Source organism: Cydia amplana, chromosome 9, assembly GCF_948474715.1.
Source record: "Cydia amplana chromosome 9, ilCydAmpl1.1, whole genome shotgun sequence".
Lineage (NCBI taxonomy): Eukaryota > Metazoa > Arthropoda > Insecta > Lepidoptera > Tortricidae > Cydia > Cydia amplana.
Window position 1 is genome coordinate 17,954,671 of NC_086077.1, and position 23,661 is coordinate 17,978,331.

At 38.5% G+C, this 23,661-nt stretch overlaps 1 protein-coding gene across 1 annotated transcript in view; it reads left to right on the forward strand.

Moving 5' to 3' along the window:
- The window catches only part of LOC134651256 (uncharacterized), a 56,381-nt gene that overhangs the window by 14,527 nt on the left and 18,193 nt on the right, over nucleotides 1-23,661 (forward strand). The gene's annotated exons all lie outside the window — the stretch shown is intronic.

Sequence of the window (23,661 nt, forward strand, 5' to 3'; positions counted from 1 at the left end):
GGGACAATAGAGTTTATTACATACAATTTGTGGACTTATTCGCTACGTGCACGACTGGTGCTGCCCTCATTTTGTCGGGCTTTCTACGTTAAATCTTATGGAGTAAAATTAGTTCAAGCGGCTGCCGCTAGGTAGTACTAATATCGGACATTCCATAAGATTACTTATCTGTGTTTGTGACGATCAGCGCCACTTCCCCCTCCACCGACTTCGCACATTGCCAATAAGTACCTACTGAAGAAAATCCAAACATCTCTTTGTGCTTTCAACTATTTTAAAATCGACAAAAACTTATGACATCACAAAATTTATTTTCATAACTCAGTACTTAGCTAATCGTGTTGACAAAGAACAGCTGGGGGTCTAGACAAGATGACAATCGCACGCCGACCAAAAGAAAAAATGTATCGGGATAATTGAGTTATTATTACTTCGTATAGAGAAAACATAACAAACAATGCAAGTGTCGTAAAATAATACGTCAAAAATAGCTAACTAATAGGTCTGACGTCTGACAAAAAAAACACGGACTTTGCGGCAAAATAATTAAATTGTTACGTACGTATATGAGTATGAATGACCTAGGTAGTAAATATTTTTAAAGACAAACAAAGCTAAGTCGTTCTTTCACCTAACCTAGCGTTTAATGAACGAATAACACTTGTAAAAGTTCGCCGACTTTCGTATTGTGACGTTAAACCGTTCAAATATAAACTGACTAAACTTGACTGGATTTCTATTTTAAGAACTGTTTACCCGTTTACACTTCTACCGCCGATGACAGTCAAACGTACATTTTAAACTTGTTCGAAAGTGAACCATACTGCGACAGAACAAGGTGCATAATTGTTTGAGTTTTGAAATGTATGTACAATTTCTTAACTGAGGGATGGCGTGTATTTGGGTGAGCTATAACTGTATTGTTTGCTGTGTCAGCAAGGAAAGCATGATAAATTGATAACTTCAGTCAAAATGAGTTTTTTATATTAATCTGGCTCTTAGACTATAGTTGGTTTTGACTGTGTTTTGGCATAAATAAAGCGTTGTCATAGAGAGGCCATAATAATATAATTATTTATGTTTTTCTACTTCAGTTTTGTTTCTATACCTACATACGTGTCTGCGAACTATTGTCGTCATATTATTATGTGGCTAGGCACCGCGCTCTACTGTGTTGTTTGCCGGACTTTCAAAACCTAATTTGGATTTGCAAGCCACGCTGGCGCTCATGCACGTAGAGTAATACGTTAAAAATACCCTATTAAATTAGTTAGTCGGGATGTCGCCGTATACGGATACGTCTGGGACGATATCATTATCAGAATAGTTTTACAGAGTAGTTTGAAATTTAATGTCATATTTTTTTTATTGATGTTATTATTATGCAATAATAACTTTATCGCAGATTTGAAATTTGCTATACCAAAATAGTCCCCTTTAATGTTGATCGTAATTTGTGGTTTTTGAACGCACCATAGAGGCTTTATCATATAGAGTCTGTGCGGAAAGAGAAGAGTCGTGGAATGTATGGGGCCCAATACATCATTATATAGAGTCTATATGATAAAAGTACCTATTTAAAGCTGCTCCTTTAGTGTTAGTTATCCTGTAATTATATAAAATATTACGCTAGACCAGATTTTTAAGGTTTTTAGAACACCAACTTTGTTATACTACTATCCTAAAAGAGTGTTAGTTTAATAATATAATATCTTGATAAGTAGGCAAATCGGTAATAGTTTGGCATACACGGCTCGAATAACGCTTGACCTATTTACTAGGCTGTATCCACAGATGACCTAGCCGGGAGAGCTAGGTTACGCACTTATGACGTACATAAAATAGAATGTAGGTAGGTATACTACAAAGTTAGTGTAGATGTAGATTTTTTTCTCCATCCTTACTGTAAGATATTAAGGTATATAATCAGCTTAGTATTATAATATCTTACTTCGGGAAGAAAAGTGGCATAAACGCTCATAAAACTGGGTGTTATCATTGGTGTGCTCCGTAGCGAATGAAACGCAACTGTCACTATCGCACTAGTGTGGAAGAGTAATAGAGATATTAGAGATGAGAGGACTACGATACGCTGAGCGTGAACGATTGGCACGTTGGCTAACAACTTTTAAGTTCTATTCGGCTACAGTGATAGCAATTCTATCCTAGACATGTAGTTTTGGGTATGCCCGCAAGCGTTCGTATTTAACTGTAATGGACCCTATAATGGACGTGGAACCGGTAATGGGACATAAAACCACAAATCCTCTAAAATAAGTATCTAAAAGTAGTTTATGAACACTGGCAATATTTTACCATAAATAAGAGTCATAGAGCTGTTTAAGTTTGAATTTTTATTAATTTCGGTTACTTTTTAAGAAATTGGCGTCAACCCAAAAGTTGTCGTGTCACCGAAAAATATAACTAGTAAGAATTCTTAACAACTTCGCTAAGAGAGGTGAGTTCATATATTAAATTGTAATTAATTATAACTTGGTGTAAACTAGAATGTGTTTTGTTAATTGCATTTACCATGAAATAAGGTATACAACACACTATTTTGTGTCTCTAGAGATGTATAAAAAATAATGGTATTTTGCCCAATCCCATTATAGGAGCTCTAAAACTGCATACCTCCTATGATGGGATAACTTACAATTTACATAATGATGCTTGCCATGGCGTAATTTCATGTTTAAATAATACAGAAGTAGGTATAATGTAGTTACGAACTATGTCAGTAAGTCTTCTCGGACTTCGGATATAGTATTTTATGCAACCGTTGTTTAAGAGGGGTCAAAAAAGGCGAGTGGCGTGAAGCCGAAAATTGTTAATAAAGACGCCACGAGTATTTTTTGACTCAGTTAAACAACGTTGCATAAAATACTTTTTCTACGACCAAGCACTTACTTTGAAATGCAATGAAATAATAATAAGAATAGATGATGATGATTGTTTAATGTCCTAATGTGATAGGTTGTTCAGTGCGTGGGATTCTTAAGGGGAACGAAAATTTTATTATTTTTGCGCCACGACGCACGGTTTAGGAGATACAGCCTTATAAATATATATATATTTTTTTTGTTTTTTTAATATTAATTAGGGGTTTCTTACAGAGGAATGAACATTTTATTATTTTTGCGCTACGACGCACGGTTTAGGAGATGTAACCCATAAACATTTTTCTTTCTTTTTTTTTTATTTTGTTTTGTTTTTCGTGTTTTTTTAAATATTACTTTGGGGTTTCAAAGGGAAACGAAAATTTGATTATTTTTGCGCTACGACGCACGGTTTAGGAGATACAGTATTATAAAGTTTTGTTTTGTTTTTTTTATTTTTTTTTATAATATTAATTACGGGTTTCTTACAGAGGAATGAACATTTTATTATTTTTGCGCTACGACGCACGGTTTAGGAGATACAGCATTATAAAGTTTTTTTTTTTGTTTTTTATTTATTTCTCTTTTGTGTTTTTTTTTTTAATATTAATTAGGAGTTTCTTACAGAGGAATGAACATTTTATTATTTTTGCGCTACGACGCACGGTTTAGGAGATACAGCATTATAATTTTTTTTTGTTTTTTTTTTATTATTTCTCTTTTGTGTTTTTTTTATATTAATTATATTTCCTTAACAACTGGTGTCACCTTCCTGCTCTATAAGTCCGGTAGTACCACGGAAGCGAAGAACTACAGACCCATCACATGCTTGCCTACACTATACAAGCTCCTTACATCCATTTTGAGAGCAAAAATCAACGCGCACATTGTCGCAAACAATATTCTGGCTTCCGCTCAAAATGGATGTAGGGTTGGGTCCCGTGGTACTAAAGAGCTCCTCCTCATAGACATGACCATCTGCCAACAAGTCCGGCGGAACAGGGGTGCCTTCTCAGTCGCTTGGATTGACTATAAGAAGGCCTATGATTCGGTGCCTCATTCATGGCTGGGGAGGGTCTTAGAGCTTTATAAAGTTGATGCAGCTTTGAGAGCCTTCCTAAGCGCGTGTATGAGGCAGTGGACCACAGTCCTTCGTCAACCAGGAGGCGGAGATGACCGCCCTGGCCCGCAGGATTTTATAAGGATTGAGCGAGGAATCTTTCAGGGCGACAGTCTGAGTCCCCTGTGGTTCTGCCTAGCTTTGAATCCCCTCAGCACCCTGCTGAAGGATTTGGGACTAGGTTGCCGGCTCCGGAGTGGGGGTGAAGTCATTTCTCACCTTCTGTACATGGATGACCTCAAATTATTTGCACCAAATAGCCGAGACTTGTTGGAGCTACTGAAAACCACCGACGTCTTCAGTAGTGCCATCAACATGGAGTTTGGTGTCGATAAATGTGCGGTTATGCATGTACAGCGGGGGAGGGTTGTAAATTCAACAAATTTACAACCTTCTGAGACAATGTCTTTCAGATCTATCTCTGAGTCAGAAACCTATAAATACCTTGGTATGTCACAGTCGTTGGGTATTGAGGACGAGGGTATTAGACGGTCGGTGAAGGAGCGCTTTTTCAGTCGGCTCACAAAAGTCCTTAACAGTCTTTTGTCAGGAGGCAACAAAGTGCGCGCCTTCAACGCCTGGGTAATGCCCCTGCTCACATACTCCTTTGGCATACTAAGGTGGACTCAGACCGAGCTGGATGCCCTGGATCGGAGGGTCCGATCACTGCTCACCGCACATCGCATGCTACACCCACGCTCGTCAGTTATGAGATTGTACATCCCACGGAAATGTGGAGGCCGAGGCTTCCTAAACGCCAAGGATCTCCACAACCGCGAGGTGTACAATCTCAGGAATTATTTCCTTAACAACGACTGTGGGATGCATCGTGATGTGGTGGCAGTAGACAGGAACCTCACGCCGCTCTCCTTGGCAAACGAGAACTGGCGCAAACCTGTGGTACTAAGTACTGCGGATCGCAAGGCGGCATGGGAGAGTAAGGTGCTACACGGGCGGTTCTACAAGGCCCTCACGGGACCCGATGTGGACCTGCTCGCGTCGGTGAACTGGTTACGATTCGGGGACCTCTTCGGAGAAACCGAGGGTTTTGCCTGTGCAATTGCGGACGAAGTAATGATGACGAACAACTATCGGAAATATATCCTGAAGGACGGTACGGTCGACATTTGTCGGGCATGCCGTCGTCCCGGAGAGTCACTCAGGCATATCATTTCCGGTTGTTCTCATCTTGCTAACGGCGAGTACTTGCACAGACATAATCTCGTAGCCAGGATTATACACCAGCAGCTTGCTCTTCTATACGGCCTTGTGGACCGCGAAGTACCGTACTACAAGTATTCACCTGCGCCAGTTCTCGAGAATGGTCGTGCCACGCTCTATTGGGATCGATCTGTCATCACTGACAGGACTATTGTAGCCAATAAGCCTGACATTGTGATAATAGATCGATCGCAACGCCGGGCCGTGCTCGTTGACATCACCATCCCCCATGATGAGAATCTCGTGAAAGCCGAGAAGGACAAGTCCAGCAAGTACCTAGACTTGGCTCACGAGATAACCGCCATGTGGGATGTTGATTCGACGATCATTGTCCCGATAGTCGTTTCAGTGAACGGTCTAATAGCGAAGAGTCTCGACCAACATCTTGAGAGACTCTCGCTAGGTGGTTGGATCAAGGGTCAGATGCAGAAGGCGGTGATCTTGGACACGGCGCGGATAGTCCGCCGGTTCCTCTCTCTGCAGCCCTGACCACCGGCAGCTTGGGCCTTGCCCCGCTGCTGGCGGCACCCTAGGTTAGGTTTTTTATAATATGTTTATAAGTATTTTGTATTGTTTTTGTAAGTGTTTTTGTATTTTATTTTTATATCCATATTATAAAATAACCTAACTTAAGACCAAAAATAAATAAAGAGAATAGATGATGATGATTGTTTAATGTCCTAATGTGATAGGTTGTTCAGTGCGTGGGATTCTTAAGGGGAACGAAAATTTTATTATTTTTGCGCCACGACGCACGGTTTAGGAGATACAGCCTTATAAATATATATATATTTTTTTTGTTTTTTTAATATTAATTAGGGGTTTCTTACAGAGGAATGAACATTTTATTATTTTTGCGCTACGACGCACGGTTTAGGAGATGTAACCCATAAACATTTTTCTTTCTTTTTTTTTTATTTTGTTTTGTTTTTCGTGTTTTTTTAAATATTACTTTGGGGTTTCAAAGGGAAACGAAAATTTGATTATTTTTGCGCTACGACGCACGGTTTAGGAGATACAGTATTATAAAGTTTTGTTTTGTTTTTTTTATTTTTTTTTATAATATTAATTACGGGTTTCTTACAGAGGAATGAACATTTTATTATTTTTGCGCTACGACGCACGGTTTAGGAGATACAGCATTATAAAGTTTTTTTTTTTGTTTTTTATTTATTTCTCTTTTGTGTTTTTTTTTTAATATTAATTAGGAGTTTCTTACAGAGGAATGAACATTTTATTATTTTTGCGCTACGACGCACGGTTTAGGAGATACAGCATTATAATTTTTTTTTGTTTTTTTTTATTATTTCTCTTTTGTGTTTTTTTTATATTAATTAGGGGCGTCTTACAGAGGAATGAACATTTTAATATTTTTGCGCTACTACGCACGGTTTAGGAGATACAACCCATAAACATTTTTCTTTCTTTTTTATAATTTTTTTTTTGTCTTTCGTGTTTTTTAAATATTACTTACGGGATTCAAAGGGGAACGAAAATTTGATTATTTTTGCGCTACGACGCACGGTTTAGGAGATACAGCCCTATAAAGATGAAAACTGATGATGATGATGATGATGTGACCAAAACATGTCTATGGTTCACTCATCTGGCAGAAATGACAATTAAAATTAGGTTGGCAACAATGTATTCCATACAATATTTTTTAAGTGGTGATTACACGAAGTATCGTAAAAGTGCCAAAAAGATACTGCGTGTATGCACAAATACTTTTTTGGGGAATAGACTAAAGACTTGTCTTGACAACTATAAGAGAGGGGTTTAAAGGTGTGTGCACGACCCTTTAAATGACAAATAAAAGTACGGGAGTAGAAAAAATTAATATCGTTTTTACAAAATTTTATTTAACATGCCTGTTAGTTAGTGTGGTTCAAATCTTGGAAGTTGAATTTGAGCCACTTTCGGATTTCCGATTGAGTTGAAATTTTGGATACGTAAGCAAATCGGATGACAATGCAATATTATGATAACATGGACCTGATCTCATGATGGAGACAGGAGGTGGCCATGGGAACTCTGTAATAAACGCAACCTTATTGTGTTTGGGTTTGTTAGAATTGTCTTGATGAGTATTAGTTGGCTGTGAAAAGAAAAATACATTCTTACATAAAAGCTTATACCAAATATGACTAATAACTAGTTTTTTGCCAAAAATTTATTCCCTGTTCCAATATCTTATACTGATAGGGTATGTCCATTATAGGGGGCCCATTACTGGATCCACGTCCATTACCGGGGTACCATTACTGGAGCTTTGGTGTCCATGACTGGAGAAAAAAGGCATAGTTTTAATTTGTAAATTATGTGGAAACTAATTGCAGTATCTTTGATATAACACGCCTGAAACATAAAAGATGGATAGGATTTTCATCTTTAAACACGCTAAGCGGTAGAACTTTTGCCGGTATCAGGGAAATATCACAAATACTCCAAATTTCCTCTTAAATGTCCCATGACTGGTGCTGTTACATATCTTTAAAAAACAACAATATATGACATGCTTTTGCCAAGAAAAGTTGAAAGTTAATGACACAAGACGAAAATTAAAGTGCAAAGTGTGGCCATACCTTAAAGGGCTAGGAAATAGAGCACTACCATTAGTCTGATGAATAACTGACAAAAGTACTCTCCACAACAATACGTCACAAACCTCTTGTATTGCTTAGATACATACGCCCTTTTGTAACCTAGGCTTTGCAATTACGGTATTGGGTACAATATGTAACGTTTTGGCGAACCATTTCACAAATTGCTCGTAGTAAATATTCGTAATAGGCAGCATGTGTAGGACATACTTACGTACAGCCGGTGATAGTGTTTTGTTGAAATAAAAATAGCATTGTTAAATTTAATTTATTGAGTTTGTTTTGTTTAATGAGTTATAAATTAGATGTGTAATCTACTGCTGCTACTTTGCATGTTCATCGAATAATATAGTAGAACATTACGATACAAGTGCGAAAAATAGGTAATTCGCACATTTATTGTAGGTAATAAAAACTATAAGAAAAAGTTAATTAACCCACAAACAATGTCATAAAAGGTAGAATTTACTTAACCCATATTAAACTGTATGTATAATTTATTAGTATTAGAGAAAGACAATGAAAACTACGACCTGGGGCCGATTGCATAACAAACTACAACTAATATTACAAGCGGAACTCCTTTTCTAATTTCACTTATTAAATAAGGAGTTCCGCTTGTAATATTAGTTGTAAGTAGTTTGTTATGCAATCGGCCCCAGCTCAACATTCAACGCCCTCAACCTTTACAAAAACTACTTTGTTCAGATCAGAATTGTTTAATTGTCAGTAAATGCCAAACGTTCAATGTTATTCATAAAGTTTGAAATAGTTCTTTGTGCAAAAGGACCAGTATAATTTACCTCTAATTTAAATGTTTAGGTAGGTATTTACGAATGACTGTGTTATTGCTATCGGTTTACTCTTCCTAATTACAGAGGTATCTTATCTGTGGCGTACAGCCGTACCGTAGCATACTGTAATTTTTAATCGACTTACTGTTTTTTGCTTCTGGTCCCTGGCATCTGCTGATTGCTCGTTCTTTGTTCCTAATTTTTCGATAGAATGTTTTATGAGAATACAGGCGGTTTGGTACATCGTTTGCCAAATTTAAATGGCACATAGGTTGAATAATTTGCTATCTTCTCTTGATTAGAAAAAAAATTCCATAAGTTTTTTTTTCAGCTCTACGCCAGTTTTTCGTACCTAAATTTAAAGAGATCAAAATTACAATAGTAAATAACTCGTACTAGTTACAAGAGAATGTTTTGTGAATGCTTTCAACGTTGGCGCGCTGCGCCCACACACTGCAAACTCGCTACAATAACACTACCTACTTAGTTGATTCGATTTTGTGACTTCTGACATTAAACACGGTTTAAAGGATGACTCACGTTAGATCGGGCCGTGTCCGGGCCGGAGCTTCCGGCGCTTACTTTTCTATGATATTTTGAGTTTTATTCACCAGTACTAGAGTTCACTTTTATTAGCGATTTCATCAAGATGTAGCTTTATTGAATTATATTTGAGTGGTATAAAGTTAGAATGTAACTGTGAGATCCTCGTATTTCAGCCCGTACAAGATTAGAACCTTTTTCATGTAATGTCATTGAGTTTTTCTTTATTGATTTAAATGCCATGTAAATGAGTGGCCATCTAAACCCTACGGTCACGTGATCGCCTTACGCTGTCTCGAGTTTATTATTTTTTCCCCAACTCAAAAAGTGCCCAGTGCAGCGCCGCGCGCTAAAGAAGTTTTCACTTCAATAATACAAAGCATGTGATTGCCGATCATCCGTCATAGAAAACGAAGTGTCGCACGTCAGTCATTTTAATGATGTGACTACGTTCTGTTATGTCTGGATGTTTCTATAATACATACATGTTTATATAAGTACCTTCTATATAGGATTTGCGATTGCAGACGTGGCGGAGTCGATTACTCTCGATTAACACTTGTGAGGCTTTTATCGCGAACAAAACTGTTTGTATCATCTCTGTGTCGTAATGTTTTTGTTTGTTTGTGGCTTCGAACTATAGCGGTTCTACGAGTACCTACCTATCTATAAGGTTAACCCCCCGAAATAGGTCTCTGGTAAATGGATCAAATAAGTATTAGTGTAAATTACACCCTGCTGTAAAGAAGGTATGGTAATAAGAAATCTAATTTTAAAAATATGCTGACATTTTTAAAACGCCTGTTTTGCTGTTAGAAATAGATATAATAAAGAAAAAGAAAATAGAAATATGTAGTAGATTGACTAGTAGTCTCATACTATTGATGCTGAATTAATGTCCTAGGTATATCTAGTAATGTAGTTTTTTTTTGTGGGAAGCGATTGGTGAGGCAGGTATGCTTTTGCTTAGAATTAGCACTTAATTTACCTACCGTTGTGATATAGTAATAACCTATGGCGAAACAGATATTATCCTAAGTAGACCAGCGCGTGCTCTAAATGAGTAGTTATCATCATGCGCTAATAATATTCTGCCGATCATCATACACTTATTATCTATTTAGGTATCTCCAGTTTTCAGTATACATAACAGTCTAAATAATCTTCCTAAAGCCCTCACGCCCTGCCACATTTCAGCCGTCGCTTAGGCTTAGGGCTTCGGCAGGGACTGGGAATTATATATTGCCTACCGGTGACATTCTTATACCAGCTCAGCCGTCAGTCTGTGTGTTATTATGTATGTATACTTAAAAATACTTCCCTTCCCTACGATTAGAAATATCGAGCGATTTTTAGGAAACCTTAATGTGCCTTTAATTTTCTTAAATTATATACGATTCGCTGCAATTCTTCTCCAGGTCGTAATGGTCGTATGCACTCGTATCGCGATAAGTAATAAATTATAATTTTTGTGTATTACTTTTCTAATCTTAACAAAGAGCTATATACAGGTAGGTGAATTTATTCTCGAAACAATTTCCTTATATCGGCTATAGATACTGAGAGCGGCATGCTGCGCGGCCGGCCGTACGGAGGAGTAGCGCTTCTATGGAACAAAAATGTATTTAATAATGTTTCCGTAGTGAGGTGTGATAACCCGCGTGTGTGTGCCGTGCGTATTACTATCGCTGAGAAATCGTTCCTAGTGTGTAGCGTATATATGCCGACGGACAAAGTGGTCAACTTAGTGGATTTCACAGACTGCCTATCACTGGTGAGTGCGATTATAGATAATGAGGACATTGAGTTAGCATATATCTTAGGCGATTTTAATGCTCACCCTAATGAACTATTTTATACGGAGATGATAGACTTTTGTCGCGAGCAGGATTGGACGTGTGCGGATATTGACATAATGGGATTGAACTCGGGAACGTATAGTTTTATTAGTGAGGCAAATGGGTCTAAAAGGTGGTTGGACCACATTTTGACTACAAAGCACGCTACTAAAAGTATAATTAGTATTAATATACAATATGATGTACTGTGGTCTGATCATTTTCCTATGTGTATAGAGTGTAACCTAGATGTAGGATTAGTAAATATGTGTAACCGTAACGTCAAACCGATGACTGACAAAGTAAGATGGGGAGAGAGGAAACCCGAACAAGTTAGTTTATATTCTAAGATCTGTCAGAAGGGGCTTAGTAACATTGATTTCCCATGCGAACTTAGCAAGTGTTGCGATAGTCATTGTTCTGAGGCTGGTCACAAAAAACTTATTGATAAGCTATATGGAAATATAATTAATATTTTAAGCGATGCCGCCTCGACGAGTTATTCACATAAACGCTCGCAAAAAAGGAAAACTGTAACTGGCTGGAACGAACATGTAGGTGAGGCCCACAGGGAGGCCCGGGAGAAGTTTAGGTTGTGGAATTGGTATGGGAGGCCAGAGTCAGGTTACTATTATGATGAGATGCAGAGAAGCCGCGGTATTTTTAAAGCAAAACTAAAATGGTGTCAAAAACACGCTGACCAGATAAAGATGGATATTCTTGCATCTCATCATTCTAAGCGTGACTTTCGCGGGTTCTGGAAAGCTACGAAGAACCTAAACAGTAAACCTGGCCTTCCTGCGAGTATTGAGGGCATTAGTGACCCTAAGTGTATAGCCAGTTTATTTCAAAAACAGTTTACTGTGGCGTCACCCTTACAGTTGACGTGTTCGTTTCTGGAGGATGAGTTGAGTGACCAGGAGATTAAAACTAGATTTACAGCGAAAGATGTTGCTGCGGTTTTAAAATCTATGTCGCGTGGAAAATCTCCTGGTCACGATGGCCTCAGTATTGAGCACCTGAGGAATGCGGGTCCTCACTTGCCGAGGGTACTCTCTCTTTTGTACAACCTCTGCATTAGTCACGCGTACTTACCCGAGGCAATGATGAGGACTGTAGTAGTACCAATTGTCAAGGATAAGGGTGGTGATGCAAGTGATAAAACCAACTACAGACCGATCTCGCTAGCGACAGTGGTAGCTAAAGTGCTGGACAGTCTGCTTAGTACACAATTGGACAAGTACCTTGATATACATCAAAATCAATTCGGTTTCAGGCCTGGACTCTCTACGGAAACTGCCATATTGTGTCTTAAGGAAACTGTCAAGTACTACACAGAGAGAGGCACGTGTATTTATGCATGCTTTCTTGATTTATCGAAGGCGTTTGACCTCGTCAACTACGACGTCCTCTGGCGGAAGTTAAAGAACACGAAAATGCCGGTTGAGCTTAATAGAATGTTTAAATACTGGTACCTTAACCAGAGGAATGTAGTACGATGGTCGAGCGCTTATTCGGAACCATACAGGTTGGAGTGTGGGGTGAGGCAGGGAGGGGTGACCTCGCCCAAGCTCTTCAACCTGTATATCAATGCACTTTTAGAGGAGCTCAGCAGCACTATTATCGGATGCCACATTGGCGATACTTGTCTGAATAATATAAGCTATGCAGACGATATGGTGCTGCTGAGTGCCTCTCCTTGTGGTCTGGCGAAGCTAATAAATATATGTGAGAAATATGCACTCAGTCACGGTTTGACATATAATGTCAAAAAAAGTGAATGCATGGTCTTTCAAGTTAGAGGTAAAGAACTACCACCAGTACCACCTATTAAGTTAAACGGAACTCCACTGAATAGGGTGAACCGATTCAAATACCTTGGGCATGTGGTAACCTCTGACTTGAAAGATGATGCTGACATTGAAAGGGAGCGGAGAGCGTTGTGTGTTAGAGCGAATATGGTGGCCCGCAGATTTGTTAGTTGCTCCACTGAGGTGAAAAAGACTCTTTTCAGAGCATTCTGTACTACCTTTTACACTGCAAATCTGTGGGCGTGCTATACGCAAAAGCAGTACAACGCACTTCGTATACAATATAACAACGCCTTCAGGGTGCTGATGGGACTACCTCGTTTTTGTAGTGCGTCGGGGATGTTCGCGGAGGCCAGGGTAGACTGTTTCTACACTACAATGAGGAAACGCTGTACATCCCTGGTGCGCAGAGTGCGGGCTAGTTCCAGCGGCATCTTGAGGGCGTTCGCGGAGAGGTTTGACTGCCAGTACCTGAATCACTGTCATATGATTCACGTACTGGTGTCCAAGCCACTCTAAAGCTTTGTGTTAGAATAGGTTATATAGGTAATATAATTGTTATATTTTAATTTATGTTAATGTAATTTAGTTTAGTTTATATTTAATTTTAATGTAATATTATAATGTAATATGATCCTACGTTGGTCGAAATAAATGAATTATTATTATTATTATTATTATTATATGTATCTGTGTTCCTTTTTAAGGTAATCAAGTTTTCATACGGTTCAATGTACCACCTATAAAGTACAGTGAGCTGCGAAATTGCAAGGATAAAGTCGCCATGCACTTTTGCGGCTGATGGTACAAGCGACATGCACAGCGACTGATTTCAAAAATAAATCAATTTGTAAACACCGAATGCCATGAACCTAACCTGTCATGATTCATGACTGCCGATATAATATCTTAAGAGCCAACAGGAGTGGTCATTTCTCCATACAAACATACTCGACTGTTTCCTCCGTGGGTTTTGAAGCTAGAGCAATGTTTTTTTCAACACGGATTAATATTGTCAATATCTGTGTCGGACCGTTTTGCTTTTTTTGATATTTTTGTTTTTTAAGGCGCTAGAGCCCTTCAAAAATGGCCAAAATTAGGAATTAGCGTTAACCCGTTTTACATACTCACTTGAAGATTTTTATTACATAAATTTAATGTAAATATCTACTACAGATATATGGGTAATTAAACGTTGTGCAAGTATCGTGCTTAAGTCAAATTTATCTCTTTAATAAAGCATTTACAACGGCGTAAATTATACAATCAACAAATGCAACATTTCACACACATAATAAAGTCAGTTTTCAGCACACTTATAATAAGTCTTCTTTAAGCTGTCTTACTCTCCCCGAGCCCAGTCTTGTTGACTGATAGCACACATCTTGATCACTAGCAACCTTAATCCAACGTCTTAAAGTCAATTTTCCAGCAACACTTTTATTTTAAATATAACCCACGATTTACACAATCGCTGAGTGACAGGTTATAAAGTTCAATCTGTAAACATTATTGTTTTCGCGAATACCGAAATAACACTGTATATTTGTGTTTTAATAGTCATTCCAATAGCGACTCTACACCCTAAACTATAAGATTAAAATTACATTTATAGTTTGAACGTACTTATGTTATATTTTGGCATAAATCGGCTGTTCGAATACTCTATTGGCGGTAACTCATCCGTGCGATGTTGAAAGACGAGCAGCGTTCGGTCACCAACTTTAGTAAGCATCAGGTTAAACGATTATGAACTCTTTACCGGTGTTATAAGAGCTTTATTGGATGCTTATGTTGGTATTTTGAGTCATATTTATAGATTTTAGAGGATATGCCGCCCCAGTAGCTCGAAATGTGTGCACCTGTCGAATGGATACTAAAAATGGCAGTTATTTAGCGGTTGGACTCACGTACCTAGCACCTTATCGTGTAGAGTGACGTTCGAATGGCAATTGGAGCTGCATTACTGTTGCGACATTACTGCCGCGGCGTTGACGCGGACGCTGTCACTGTCAATTTTTTTGATACATTGATTGACGTCGTTCAAAAAGGGGATTGTTTGTAGATTTAACATCACTACACCTTATAAAACAAAGTCCCCCGCCGCGTCTGTCTGTTTGTGTGTTTGTATGTTCGCAATAAACTCAAAAACTACTCAACGGATTTTCATGCGGTTTTCACCTATCGATAGAGTGATTCTTGAGGAAGGTTTGTGTATAATCTGTTAACCCGTGCAAAGCCGGTGCGGGTCGCTAGTAATGTATTTACCTATATGTGTCTGCCTGTAACATCGTATTTCGGAAAGAAAAGTCCTGTTTGGGCAGACAACTAGGTTGTCAATTAGGTTCGTTTGCTGACATTTCAGTAACATTGTAGCAGACAAATTACAGTTAACCGCAAGTTCCATATCGATCCAAAAAAAATTTTAAGGGTTTATTAAAGACATTAAAGTATAAAGGCTGGCGTCCATTAGACTCGCCGAGTCTAGTCGAAACGCGTAGCCGCACAAATTCGCCTGACGAGCAATACGCGCGGAGATTCGAATCGGCGCGCCGCGGCTATTCGTCAATGGACGCATTTGCATAGACAATATAGGAGGCGAATTATTGCGATTCGATTCGATTCGCCTCGGCGAGTCTAGTGGACGCCAGCCTTAAGACTTTCCAGACTTACTGACCAAAAGTTTACATTAAATTAATTCTGTGATCTGTGACGTAAACCAGACACTTCTTGAAGTTTGAGTTACACCCTCTCGTCACGCGACTGGTAAACCGGACGGCTACGGGCGCCGCAGTGACGGACCGGACACCGTAACGGACGGGCCGGATCCCGGACCGGACGTGCCGGACGCCGATAGCACGGGGAAACGCGCGCAGTTCCGGACGCAGCGACACTTTCTCATGTTACAAGTGCCTTGTAAATAATTTATGTGACTTACTCTAAAAACGATGGCTTTTGTTGGCCCGCGAGATTTCGGTCCATATGTGACTTTTTGTGACTATAGCTGGCCAATTCAAACGTACACTGACGTCAGAATATATGTGAATGATTTCATTTAGTTATCGTATAAAACATGTATGTATATACCTACATCTAAACATGTATCTATACGGAAAAGTAGGTGCAAGCGAAATGCACGATATTTTTTTTAATGACATAATTTAGATATCATTCTGATATCAGTGTATAAGGTAGGTTTTTTTGGATTTGGGCTGTGTCTGAATAATTTTGGTTACCAAAACAACTTGCCATCCTCTCACAGTTGTTAAAATATCTAATTTATAATAAACAAATCTTATTATTCCATTTCAATTATTTTTGTTTCATGATTTAATGCTCATTTAGACGGTGCGAGAACTCTCATGCGAGTTATATTACACTGTGTTATTTGATCGGTCGGCCGAATTATTGTAACCTCAATGGTCCGCAATGTAACTAAAATCGCATGCGAGTTCGCGCGCATAGGAATGGGATCAGTCTAAATCAGCCCTAACTGTCGCGGTAACCGATGACAATAGAAGTAATGTACACGTATTTTAGCAAACTACAAGTTTCCTATACAAATAGGTGGACAAGGGAATTATCATACCCAACCTTATACCCGGATCCTTTATCCGGGTTATTTACATCACCACCGGGTTAACGCCTCTATGAATTTATATCTTAGGGTTGTCACATATACTTAATATGGCATGTCAAATGGTTTCTACGTTCCGGACGTAAGTTTAAGAATTGCGGGGATTAAGAGACTTGTTTTAGTTAAATACTTTTCGTAGCTGATTTTTTGGCTAAACTTTAGGTAAGTACTTAGTTCAATACAAATATGATACAAGGCTAGTAAGGGTTCAAATACCTAAGGACCCGAACGTATAGTTAAATAGTTTGTAATTTAACTTGCCAGTAAAAACAGGCGCGAAATATGTAATTTAAAATTTGTATGGAAATCGAACTTTCGTGTTTAACCTATACAATTGGTCATACCACTCATACCAGACTATGATATAAAATTTTAAGAGAATAATGTTTTACCCTTACATTATTTTAGACTAAAATAAAGCTATTCTAGATTTTGTAAAAATAAAAATGTAGTAAATTCATTATAATATGTGCACAACTTTTACCAACAAATAAGAACAATAGCACAGGTCACGACTCGCAATGTTCCAATTGCAGCACGTTGGGACAAAAAACACACCAAAGAGCTAAAGCAAAAGTTTTTACAAGCCTTTTATCCCTTTGTGGCGCCGCACATGCAGAGTGGCCTGTGTGTGTAGTACTTTTACGTATGTAGTTTTACGTGTGTACATATTGTACATAGAAGCTTAGAGAGCTCAGATCAAACATGAGTTTCCTTACTTAATAATAATAAGTTTAATGGGGGTATGATGTATTATTAATTTTATATTATATATAAAGCTTCAATTATATTACAAATAACTTCTCGTAAAGTTGGCTTATAAATTATTATAAATAGGGTTTTATTTATGTATGTAGTGAGCACTCTACGCTTAATTATTTCGTTATGGTATTTTAAGATTTGTTGTACTAACAATTATGGATCTATGGATTCGAATTAAATAATTGAATAGTGTATTTTTCCACTTCTGCACTATTTGATTTTCATTGTGGGACCTAGAAGTAGTTGCAAGAAAATAGTCACTCTACTTAATTTCGCATTTATTCTTATTCCATAGCGCTAAATGTTGAGAGCGTTGCACATTGTGAGATGCGTTGTTGTGATTTTGGGGTTGATCCCATAGTAAATGATGCTAAGTTTGAGCTAAGGTCAGATGGGTTAAGATAAACACTTGTAGGGAATCCTCGTACTGTTTCATAAGCCCCTAGAAAAACAAACCATGTTTCATTTACGCCATATGGCCTTGTATACTATCCTTGGTCTGGCCACGATATTGCGCGACTGGCTTCGGCTAAGGCGAAAACCATTATAGACGAAAGGTCCGATTGTTCTGTCACGCTCCAACCTATGGTTGGCGCCTTAGCCGAAGTCATCAGTCGCGCAATGTCGTGGCCAGGCCGTAAGTATTGAAAAACATCCCTACGGTGACAACCCTATATGAAGATTCGTTAGCCGCCTCGTTACTGGCAACCCTAATGGTTCAACAGACCGCACAAGCATAGTTGCAATTCGAAGTGCATCAAGTTACTATTGATTTGTATCGAGCATTGCATCGTGATTGAATTATAAATGCAGTCTGGAAATTCAGCTTGGTTGCAAAAATATTTCGTCATTGTCGTTTTTAGATAACGTTTGGGACACCATCAGTAAAAAGGTAAAAAGAGAGGATTTAGATGTGGAATTGATAGCTGGCATAGTTTATCTCAATGAAAACATATATATCATATATAAAGTGATTTGTTTTTATTGTACCCTGTGCACATTTTATAAAAGTGCAATTCATTACTGTATATGTTTTTCAAACAATCGACTAAATAAAGACACATAAGTTTACACTACGTTCCAAAACGAATTCGTTATTCTATTTTGTCAGAAAAAAGCTTTACAGACTTTACTGCCAATGCACTAAAACGATTCTCAATAATTACCTACATGTAACCAAAATTAAGTTGCTTTCTCGGCATCAAAAACATGAAACGAACGGTATTATTTTTCATTGCATTTAAAACTAAATGTTTAACCCCCACACTCCAGTCCACATGAGAGGTATCAATGAATCATGCTTTTAACCCGCTTCCGTACGGGTATTACACTCATAGGCCAATTCGAGTTTTAGTTATTCCATGTGTTTTCGATATGATACACACAGTGCCGGCCCGAGCCCTTGATCAAGTTTTAAAGCGTATTTTAACACTTTTTTTTCTCATTTGCCATTTTGGCGCCCCCCTTGCCATCCGGCGCCTAGAGCGACCGCTCCACTCGCTCTACCCTTGGGGGGGGGGTGAGGGGGGTAGGGGGGCGGATCTAGATGCGGCCCTGGATACACCTGTTATTTAAATTATATCTCGAAATTACGGGTATCAGCGGATCCAGGCGTGGTCCGGCTCCCCAGCCCGACCCCTTTTAAATGCATATATCTGCCAAACACAGGCACCTACGTTCAATTTCCGGCGAGGTACATAAGGTACATTAGGTGGCCTGGCTGTGGAGGATCACGCCCAAAAACAGTATCATTTCGGAAACAGATCGAATAACTGAAACTCGAATTAGCCAGTAACTCTCTTCCGTATGTTAAACTCAATCCGTGAACCTTACAATAACCACTTAAGGGCTATATTCGAACGATTTAAAACCGGTACGTTTATTCGCGTCATCATTTGGGTTTCCGACAACAAAACATAAAGAGATAAACATATTTATTTGGGTGACCCAAATATGAGAGTGAATGAACGAATGAGTGAATGGTTTAATCTAAATGGCTTGAATGTTTTATAGCTTTTTAAACGACCATAGATCATGTGTGTGGCGGAATGGAATGCCAAATGTTGTCCGTGTCCGTGTTACGTTGTTTATAAAACACCAACCTAACGACGAACTAGCCTTTGCCCGTGGGTTCACCTGCGTAGAACACATTAAATTTCTTTAACCCTATTTTCACTCGATCGTAGATTAAATATTAGAAAGTCCATTATTAGTGTAGCTCTACAACGTTTTAAGAAAATACTTAATTTCGTGAAAATGCTGCGAGCACACCAAAATAGGCTAGAGAAAAAAAAATCAGAATGTACCTACTTAACTTACACGTGAAATCACTATACATATTAGCTACATCAAAGTCATCAAAAACCATTGTTTGATCCATTTAATACAGTACAATGTTCTTGTCATGCGGTCTCCCATGTAATAAACAATATCTTCCCTCAAAGGCCACATCTTACGATGCGTCCTCACGCAACATTTTACGCCGTCTTTAAGGGCTCTTGCTGGACCCTTAAACGACCATTCTGGTTGATAGAATTGGGGTATTAGCATTTGATGACAAGGGTTCGACACTTTGCACGGATTTACTTTGTATAGCCAGGCTACAAAATTGTTGAATATTTTGTGCTCTGACGCACTGCAAGGATGACTCACGTAAAGGTGGGATTCCACCAAAGTTCGGTGCAGCACATTTGTTTGCGAACATTTTGTGCACCCACAAATAGTGCACGCACTGAGTTACGCATCCGTCTCCACCGAGAAAGCTGTATGTAACTTTTGTAAACGTACAGTGGAGCACATTTGTGCACGAACATGTTCACGTAGAAATATAATCTGATAAATAAATAAATATATCTGAAATCCCCGATCTCGATGATTTTGAACCAGCTATCTTCTGAAATGCATCATGCTTTTTTATTCCTATTTATTAGCATCCTTTTATAGGTTATTGTTTTATTATCCTATTCTATAGTATCTTTTATAATCAGAATGACTCGTATCCCACAGTACCGGATGAGGTTCTGTAGATTTTAGAATTCGTCCAATTCATAATGCAAAAAATTAAAATCAATAAATGTTCGCGAACAAATAAATGTTTTCGCTCCGGAAGCGTAAGCATAATCGAGTACTTACGCGAACAGCGAATGAGTGCGCGCACACGAGATCGCGGTTGTGCGCGAACATTACCATAATGTGCGCGCACATTTTGTTCATGTTCACGCGCGTGAGTCCATCAAATGTGCCATACAGTGTGCATCACAGTGCGGCACAGTGCCGCACACTGGTGGAATCCCGCCTTAAGACTAGTGCCAAGTTCGTATCATTTAATTTGCACGTCAAGTTGAAATTATTTCTGAATTCTGCTCGCTAACAAGGCAGTTAGTGAGCGACGCACGCATCGCGTCCCGGTCTTATTTGAGCCCCGTAGGACAAATGCGTCACATTACCGGTTATTAAGTCACTTAACCCAGTTTTTAAGCACACTGGCATAAGTAACTTAGTCCAAAACGTCGAACATTTCTACCACCGTCTTAAAAAACATAGATTATATCGTAGTAATAAATTATATCGTAGCAAAAATGCCGGGACAACGGGAGGAAGATGATGATGATATCGTAGTAATATTTATTAATTTTAGTGGATAAGCAGTTGTTGCGGAATTGATTTTCCGGTAGGGCGCTAAGTATGTAATACCCGCCAACAAAGATACATTGATTGAGCGAGATGCTTAAAATTCAAGACAATTTCGTGCTTCAAATTTGACAGACAAACGAGATGGCGCTGTACAGCTCCATACATTTTACGATAACTCTGATTGTCAAAAGTTGACGTTTGACAATTCAGTGACCGCAAAACATGGCGCAGTACAGCGCTATCTGTTTTGTCAAGCCAAGGGGCACGTTTTTTTCTTAGACTTTACCTCTCTAATACAATCAATTCTCTTTGCCGCTAAGTAGACCGTTAGTGCGCGTTCTCACGCATCGCGTCCCAGCCTTATTTGAGCCCGGTACGACAAATGCGTCTCATTACCGGTTGACAACTCGGTAACCCAGTTAAGCTCTGACGCAGTGTAGGGTGGCCTAGCGGGTGTTACTCTACATAAACACTGCACCTTATTAACATAAACACAATGGCGGAGCTGTGTTTCAGCGGTTACGCCACCGTCATGTCGAAAACATGACGTAACAAAAATAGGATTAAAACCTTTAAATTTAAACAGACAATGCCCTCAGTGCTACAGCAAATTGTAACTTAGCTTAGCTTCAACCTATCTGGCCTGACGACTGGTCTGGCCCAGTGGGTAATGACCCTGCCTGTTAAGCCGCGGTCCTGGGTTCGAATCCTGGTAAGGGCATTTATTTGTGTGATTAACATAGATATTTGTTCCTGAGTCTTGAGTGTGTTCTATGTATTTATGTATTTGTATATTATATATATCGTTGTCTGAGTACCCACAACACAAGCCTCCTTGAGCTTACTGTGGGACTTAGTCAATCTGTGTATGAATGTCCTATAATATTTAATATCTGGGTGACCGAGCTTCGCTTGGAAAACATATAAAAACTCGAAAATGCGCGTTTTCCCAGAGATAAGACCTAGCTAGATCGATTTTTCGCCCCCGAAAACCCCCGTATAGCAAATATCATCGAAATCGTTAGAGCCGTTTCCGAGATCCCCGAATTATATATATATATATATTATATATAAAAATAAATAAATAAACAAGAATTGCTCGTTTAAAGGTATTAGATTTATTTATTTATTTATTTATTCATGTAACAAATCAATTTCTCATATTGTTTTTACACAACGGCCATAAGCAAAGCTAAGTAAGTAACAAAGTTTTGTCAAATCGCAAACTACACAAGACGCACACAGATGGAAAAACATTGACAATATTAAACTAGAATGAACACAGCGCGTAATCCTAACTTTCCGAAACAATTTCACCACTTGGATGACACGTGTCGTGCGCCAAAAATTCAAATGATAGCTTAGTCTGGGTCATAGACTGCCAAACACAGACTCCGCGTCATAAAGCATTAAATTTAGATAGGTAGATTTATTTATTTATATTTAGGTATCTTGTAATGATCTTCAATTTAAAGTACAGGACATTACAAAAGTACCTGTTACGAAAAAAACAATCATAATTAATAAAAACAATCTTTTCGTAATCGAGACGCCTTGTCTGTCATTTTCTGTACAAAACAGTTTGCCGATTTTTGCGGAAAGAAAAAAGAAACAGAGTAAAACAATGCAAAATTATTATAAAACATTCAATTTCTCTTGCACATTAAATATTGCAAAACGCAGCAATCTAGGGCAGCTTCCGAGCGAGTGCACTCGCTTATCTGCTGGGGCGAGCAACTCGCCCAGTTTACTTACCCAACTTGAACGTTGGGGAAGCTCTGAAAATTAGATCCACCATCTTGGCCTTTGTAAACTATTATATACACATTATATTGGAGATTATTATAAAGTATTCAGTCTTATCTTTGAGTATGATTCAGATTAACAAATTTGTTACGGTTTCGATACGATTTTGACAGTCGCTTTGGTGATTGACGCGCATCTCACGCACGATTTTCATTTCATTTCGCGTGCGCTAATCAGCGTGAGCGATCTTCAAGTGCGTGTCAAAATAAGAACCCATATATAACAAATTCTTAAATCTGAGATGGGGTACAGTTTATCCCAATTTTCACCAGATTTACGGGAGCCTTGACTTTTTCTTTGTTTGTAGCGTGATTTCATAAGTTTATGTATTTTGACGTTTGAAGACCATAAACAATTATAACGAGCTGATCCGTTGAAACGCGTGTGTATCGTAAATCTAACCGGTACTAACACGGTACTAATAATACTATTAATGTGACCGTTTGTATGTGGATATTTCATTAGCATGTCAACCAAATAACATACTCGTAGGTATTAGTACTGATCCATATAGGTACCTAATTATATTTTTAAGATACAATTAATACTCTAACTGTGGAATGTACTGTCGTCTGAGGTATTTCCGAACTGATACGACCTTCCAGCTTTCAAGACTCTTTTGACGATCACGACTGGGTATAGTGACCCCTACTACTTCAACCCCTTTAGTGTTGTAAGTATCCATGGGTGACGGTAATCGCTTACCCTCGGGCGATTCGTCTAGTCGTTTACCTCCTATATCAAAAAAGATTTATTGCACATCTGAATAAAAAATACCCGAATGGTAGGAAAAGCTCTTTAGTAACCTGAATAATTCATATACAAAATGTATTCAATGTTCATTGTTTGTCCATAAAACAAACAAAATACTCTCGCGCGTGCAATGAATAACTAACATACATACATATAATCACGCCTATTTCCCGGAGGGGTAGGAAGTAAGCAGAGACCAATAATGACTAACATAGGTACTTTATAATCATGTCATGTCCTTGGTACACGCGTAAATCTAAA